This window comes from Lipophrys pholis (assembly GCF_963383615.2).
Source record: "Lipophrys pholis genome assembly, chromosome: 4".
In the NCBI taxonomy this organism is placed as follows: domain Eukaryota; kingdom Metazoa; phylum Chordata; class Actinopteri; order Blenniiformes; family Blenniidae; genus Lipophrys; species Lipophrys pholis.
Window position 1 is genome coordinate 480,910 of NC_137637.1, and position 7,500 is coordinate 488,409.

General features: G+C 44.8%; 1 protein-coding gene across 4 annotated transcripts in view; it reads right to left on the minus strand.

Moving 5' to 3' along the window:
- ripor3 (RIPOR family member 3) overlaps window positions 1–7,500 on the minus strand; it is a 61,324-nt gene that overhangs the window by 40,138 nt on the left and 13,686 nt on the right. For 3 of the 4 annotated variants that reach the window (XR_013935271.1, XM_080461281.1, XM_080461279.1), the window contains exon 2: window positions 1,417–1,498. The gene's annotated coding sequence lies outside the window, so the exon portion shown is untranslated. The remainder of the gene's footprint in view (window positions 1–1,416; window positions 1,499–7,500) is intronic. The other variant, XM_080461280.1, reaches the window with a different exon arrangement.

A 7,500-nucleotide genomic window follows, 5' to 3' on the forward strand; every position in this document is an offset into this window, starting at 1 on the left:
TGCTGTACGGCAGAGGTCTCCCACCTCGGTCCTGGAGGACCCCTGTCCTGCAGGTTTCAGCTCCTCCCTGCTTCAGCAGACCTGAATCTAATGATGATGTCATCACCAAGGTTGGGAAAAGAGCAATAACGAGCCCCTCATTGTAATCAGCTGTGCTGCAACTGGGAGGAGCTAAACCTGCAGGACAGGGGTCCTGGAGGACCAGGGCAGGAGACCTCTGCTGTACGGAGTACTGCTCCTGGTGAACCCTCCCTCATACAACCTGGCCAGTTTTACGTGACGTGATCCGTCGGCAACGTCAACCGCAGGCATGACGAGCAACGTCTTCGGTTTACAAGCTCTTTAAAATGAGTGAGTGACAAACGCAAGACGGAATGCAAATGATCTTCTCATAAAATATCAAGAGGAGGTGGAGGATAGTTTGTACAACACCAGCAACTTCATCACCAGCAACTTCCTCACCAGCAACTTCATCACCAGCAACTTCATCACCAGCAACTTCATCATCGGCAACTTCATCACCAGCAACTTCATCAGCAGTTAGCTCATAGCACGTTAGCATTCAGCACGTAAAACAGACCTGTGCTACATGCTACATGCTAAAGTGTTTCAGGTTCACACACCAGCAATACTACATGCTACATGCTAAAGTGTTTCAGGCTCACACACCAGTGATGCTACATGCTACATGCTAAAGAGTTTCAGGCTCACACACCAGCGATGCTACATGCTAAACATGATAAAAGTGACTGATACTCCTCACCAGCAGCTCCGTCCCTCGGTCTACAGTCTACACTAGCATAGCGCAGAGCGGAGAGAGACGCTACTCTCTGCGCTATGCTAATGTAGATTCAGTCGTATTCTTGAGCCTTCCAGGCTGTTGGCGTTGTGTAGCATCGATGCAGAAGCTGAAGTAGTTTGCCACAACGCATAGCCTTCGCTTACCGCAGTATAAATTAGGCTTCATGGCATTTAATAAGTACTTGTATCTGTACTCAAAATCGGCAAGTAGCTAAAGGTTAGTATTTGTTCTTGTTGTGAATCCACAAAAATTGCAGCTTCTAGAGTGCAACCTTTTTGAAATGCACTGCAACTTTTCCTAAACACAGAGTTACTGCACTTTGACCATTCCACACTTGGAATCAGATGAACCATAACAATGGAGGGATCCTCGCACGTTGTTCACTTTGACAGCAGTTCTCCAACAAACACCTAAACCAACAAGGACAGTGTAGAGCAGCTGGATTGTTTACGTCTTACCAGGTGGGTGTGGTTGTTACACAAACACAGCACCAACTAGAGGCCTGATGTGCAAACTACAGTATTTCTGGTGTTTCTATGGCGACTCAAACGCAAAACATTTCAGTTTCCAGTCATTGGTTGTGGTGTAAACAGGATCTCAGCTTCTGATCTTACTTTGTTGTTGTCTTTGGTATGTTGGGATCGTCCACACTGTGAAGCTCAGATCCTCCTGCTGTCACTTCATCTTCTCACTGCTCTGGAACAGAAAAGAAGTAAAGATGGAAGTCTGCTGTTACATCAGTGCTTCAAAACAATTCTCCATTTCCATGAAGCCAATAAGAGTGGATGTTTAATATTCCCACTTTTTAAAGCCGATACACCGCCCCACACTTTACAATGTGCATGACTAGTGAACATACAATAATCCAGCCTCCAGTTAGAACCAACAAGAACCAGAAAAACAGGATGTTTTAACAATCAAGCAGGAAGCAACTGATGGTCAACTATGGAGACAAAAGGTTTCCAGTCAATTAGTTTGTGAAATCATCTCTGTGTTCATATTGTTGGCATGATACCAAACATGAGTCTTCCCTCTCCAACCAACCAACCAACTGAACAACCGACCGACCAGCTGGCCGACCAACCACCCAGCCAAACAACCTACCGACCGGCTGACCAACCAACCAACCAACCAACCAACCAACCGAACAACCAACCAACCAACCAACCAACCAACCAACCAACCAACCAACCAACCAACCAACCAACCGAACAACCGACCGACCGGCTGGCCAGGTGGCCGGCTGACCAACCAACCAACCAACCAACCAACCAACCAACCAACCAACCAACCAACCAACCAACCAACCAGCATTATGAGCCAAATGTTTCTTAAATAATCAAATTGTTCGAACCTGACTACAATTCTACTTCTTTTATGGTTCATAGTTGGTCTCAATGTATTTGTGGGGAAGGTTGAAATAAATCTCATGTGAAACAAGCTGCATCGTGTTCAATATAACTTATTCCACCGTGAGTTCATCGTAAAGCCAAGTTGGGAGGTGATTCCTAAGGAAGCACAGTGACAAAAAAACATCCGATTTCAAGCTGAAATTACAAACCCGAAGCAGAAATGACATCTTGGGTTAATATTTACTCAAATCCTACAAGAGCAGGACCTATTTCACGGTGGTTCACACGTGATTTGGAATAAAGGATTATGGGAGAAATGAGGAAGTTAACCAATGACCTGGGAAGTCCACAAGCTGTCATATATATAGGATCCGTTTAAAAGAAGCAAGACAAGTTCAACTAAACATACATTTTATAGCTTTTTTATTGAATTCTAGAAGATCCAGTATAATCACGCTGGAACCCCAAAAAGATCAGATTATCTCTTATGGAACAAAGAAAAAGTGCTGTAACTTTAACCAAGCTGATCATCTAAACATCTCTTTATGATGTGCTGTTCACTTTAGACGTAATGTTTTCAGATAGACGCTACGCATCGCGGGATCCTGGAACCTTCTCGGCTGCTGTCAGTGACGTAGCGTCGACACAGACGCTGAGTTGAGCAACGCTTAGCCTTCGCATATCATCTGCATTTGGATTATGAATTAGACTTTATGGTATTTAATAAGTACTCATGTCAGTACTCAGTATCACCAATAGGTAAAGGTTGGTACGAGTACTGGCCCTTTAAAAAAGCAGCATTGGTGCATACCTATCACAGAGTATTTTCAGTAACAATGCCAAAGCAGATTTCTGCTTCCAGGATATTCACATTTCAGACACCAAACAGCGTTTAAAGATTTTCTGTTTGATGACATGATGGGTTGTTACAGAGTTCTACTTGTTCTTCAACATTTCCAGTCTTTTCCTCCACGTCAGATTTGTCTCAAACAGGTAAAACAGAAGCGGTGTTTGTCTCCTCGAGTCATATTTCACCGGTGGCCGTTGTCAGCATGCACTGATCCGTGTTCTTGGCATGTTGATTTAAAGCTGTTTAAACTTTCTGCTGAAGATTGATGAAGGTGGAGGGATTTCACAGTCTGATGCTTTTAGCAGAGGGGAGCTAACGATGCACTTCCTGTTGTTTTAGAGGATCTGCCAGCTGTAACTGCAGTTTAGGAGAAGTAGTACTTCGTGTGCCGTCAGCTGACTGTCCCGCTGCGTTTGATTGGTCGGACGTGTCGACACGGCTACGATTTTCAGTGAAAACTCGAAACTCGTCCGACTCCATGTAAACTCTGTGTTCTCCCATCGTTAATGTTTAGAACCCGTTGTTCTCTATTTCTGCAAAAATACAGAAAAATACAGAAATAGTTTTTAATGTCAAAATATTCTTTGTTTCCGTCGGCGTTACTGCGGAACAAATGGTTGAAATGATAAAAACTCCAAATCATTTGTCTCATATTCATGTCAGTTATTCCTGCTTAATATATTAAATGAATTCACAGAACTGGATCTTTTTGACTTTGCCATCAGTCTGAAACCCTGAGTGGAACACGAACGACATCAAATGTAGAACATCAGTGAAGTTGTATTGAATTACTGTGGAAACTGTGGAGACTGTGGAGACTGTGGAGACTGTGGAGACTGTGGAGACTGTGGAGACTGTGGAGACTGTGCTGGACAGACTCTGGACAGACTCCAACACTCCCAACTATTAAATCGAGCTTCATCAGATGCAAACTGCATGTTTTGCACATGATGATGATGATGATAATGATGATGATGATGATGATGATGATGATGATGATGATGATGATGATGATGATGATCCACAGGAACGAGGAATCTGGGAGCTCTGGGTTTCATATTCAGATGTAAACATGAGAAATGGCCTCCGTCTTTGAACTTCCTTCAGCCTCTATTTGTTCTCGATGTTTCCTGAATGCGAAGGTTTTCTGTGTCAGTGCAGCCGGTGTCCTGGAGCAGCTGAAACTCTACATGTGAAAATGAGGATGTATTTATGCTGCTAATATGTATGGAAGACAGGGAGCGGCTCAGAGGGCTGATCTCTGGAATCTCTGGCTCTGAAAAGCACTCACACTGGTCCACTGTAAAGACGGGATTAAAACGTGCATTTTGCTCCTGGCTGATGTTTGCAACACGTTCTTGTACTGGAGCGGCTGGAGCGGCTGTGGGGAGTTCTTGTGTTGCTCTGGCTGATTCACAGTGACGGGCAGAGTTACAGAGAAACAGAAAAGTGCAGCTTCTTGCCAGTGTTTTCCTTCCACTGCCTGGACTTGGCATCACGTCTTCTACTGAAAGATCCCGCGGTGCCGTGGCGGCCAATCTGGAGCGTCACCCGACCGTGGAATGGAAATTCTTGTTTCCCCCCGAGGCCACGGGCGTCTGTCCTACAGGGGGCGTCCCGGCCCCGGAAACCCTCCCTGGAGGTAGTTTTCCATTTAACTTGAGATGGATCAGATGTGACTCGCTGCCCCGAGTTCGTCCAGAGGAAGGATTTGTTTCTGGAGGTGCAGCAGGTTTGTATCCGAACGTAGGAGAAGAAAACAGGAACTTCCAGAACTCGACGGTGACCTGAACTAGAACCGTCTGACGGGGGAACAGACACACAAGCCAATATAGGAAATGTATTAAACACTCCCAGACAGGCAGGCTGCCTGTGCTGGGGGTCAGGGGGCAACCAAGTAACCAACCAACCAACCAACCAACCAACCAACCAACCAACCAACCAATCAACCAACCAACCATCCAACCAACCAACCAACCAACCAACCAACCAACCAACCAATCAACCAACCAACCATCCAACCAACCAACCAACCAACCAACCAACCAACCAACCAACCAACCAACCAACCAACCAACCATCCAACCAACCAACCAACCAACCAACCAACCAACCAATCAACCAGCCAACACAGGACCAATACACACACACACACACACACACACACACACACACACACACACACACACACACACACACACACACACACACACACACACACACACACACGAAGAGTCACCATATATCTTCCCATCACAGATAAACAAACCAAACAAATTAAGCGACCGGGTCTCTTTGGAATGACGTCGTTGTTTTGATCTGAATTCAGTGTTTGTCCATATTGACCTTAACATTTCATTCAGCTGATATTTTGCACTCTTTCTTTCCTCCAGTTGTTTACCCGGGTCTCTATGTTTCCTCTTTCTCTGTATGAGAGCTGTGAAATCATCCAACATGGATGTTTGTCCTCATCTGCGTTCTGTCGTCAAGCCTTCATCTCGTCACTCGGTTCAGTTGAGGAGTGTGAGGCTCTTATCTGAACACAACATATCAACACATCACAACACATCCCAACACATCCTCTATCAGCTGCAAGCAGACGAGAAGCTCCGAGGGTCATATGGAGGAGAAACCCTCATGCTGGGAAATGATAAAAACACATAAACAACCGCCTCACACACACACACACACACACACACACACACACACACACACACACACACACACACACACACACACACACACACACACACACTGTCGACCTGTCAGTGTTCAGAGTGTGTGTTTGACCTCTGACCTGATGTGCATCAGTGTTTTGTGTCTGCCGACTCGTGAGGTTTCAGCATCACTGTCTGGATGAACTCTGCAGTTTGACCTCACTTGGACCCAAGTGTCAGTTACACAATGTGTTTCTGGCCTGTGATGCTGGTGCACATCCAGGGAAGTGTGTGTGTGTGTGTGTGTGTGTGTGTGTGTGTGTGTGTGTGTGTGTGTGTGTGTGTGTGTGTGTGTGTGTGTGTGTGTGTATGTGTGTGTGTGTGTGTGTGTGTGTGTGTGTGTGTGTGTGTGTGTGTGTGTGAGAACAGGAAATGTCCACTCTGAAACAGATTAATGCACATTTTTGCTTCTTTTGCACATTATGTAAAGAAGAAGAGCTTTTTTCTTCATCTACTGCAGTAAAATATGAAGTTTTCCTCTGAACTTCCTCGTTCTCTCCCACAAAAACAGTGACGCTGCTTTTCCAGGTGGAGGTTTCACATATTTGGCTGATTGTTATAAAACACGCTGCTTCTCCTGATGTGGGATATTGGAGCTTCTCCCTGTTACTTCAAATGTTTTCAACAATGCAACAGCTGCAGTATTTTACAATAAATATCTCTGATATAAGCTCCAGCTTGTTCTACCTTTCCAACCTTTCCAACCTTTCCAACCTTTCCAACCTTTCCAACCCCGAGTTCTCATCTCATAAAGCTCCAGATTTATGAGGTGACAGAGAATCGCAGTACAGACCATAATATTACTGTGGAGAGACTGTTGAGGCTGCTGGACGTCGGCCAGCTGAGAGTAATGAGCTTCTGAGACAGAGTGTGAGGATGAAGTTTAACCCCTTCCTCTCCTAACAGGTAGTTCAGTTGGTTAAACGCTCCACATCTGGATGTTGGTTTGTTTCCCCATTATAAGATAAATTCTGCTACAATTCACATCCAACAGAAGTACAACTCTTCTCATGTTAACTTGAAATATATCGAATATCAGGCTTTGTAAAAAGTCTGCATCAATCTCACTTTGTAAATTTGAATGTGTCTCCATTACAGCAACTCTATTCAATGACACAGTTATTGGTTCTATTTTGCACTGATACCGATACCAGTGTTTGGTATCGGCATAGATACTGCCAATACTGCATGGAGTACTCCTACTCGTGAAGGATTCCCGACACAACCCGGTGAGTATTTACTGATGTCACCCATCAGCAAGTTTGCCTACAGCTGCTAAGAGAGGATGAGCGGCGTCCGCGGTTAGAGATGATTTAGTATTAATGAGAACAACTAAAGTAAGTCAGACTGTAAATTATGTTCTGACAAAATATCAAGAGGAGGAGGAAGATAGTTTGTACAACACCGGCAACTTCATCACCAGCAACTTCATCACCAGCTGAGTTAGTCCGATGTCGCTCACTAGCATGTTCAGCTCAGAACATAACAACCAATCGTGCTACATGCTACATGCTACATGCTAAAGAGTTTCAGGCTCACACACTAGTGATGCTACATGCTACATGCTAAAGAGTTTCAGGCTCACACACCAGCGATGCTACATGCTAAAGAGTTTCATGCTCACAGACCAGTGATGCTACATGCTACATGCTAAAGAGTTTCAGGCTCACACACCAGCGATGCTACATGCTAAACATGATTGAAGTGACTGATACTCATCACCAGCAGCTCGGTCTACAGTCTACAGTAGCTTAGCGCAGAGCAGAGAGACGCTATGCT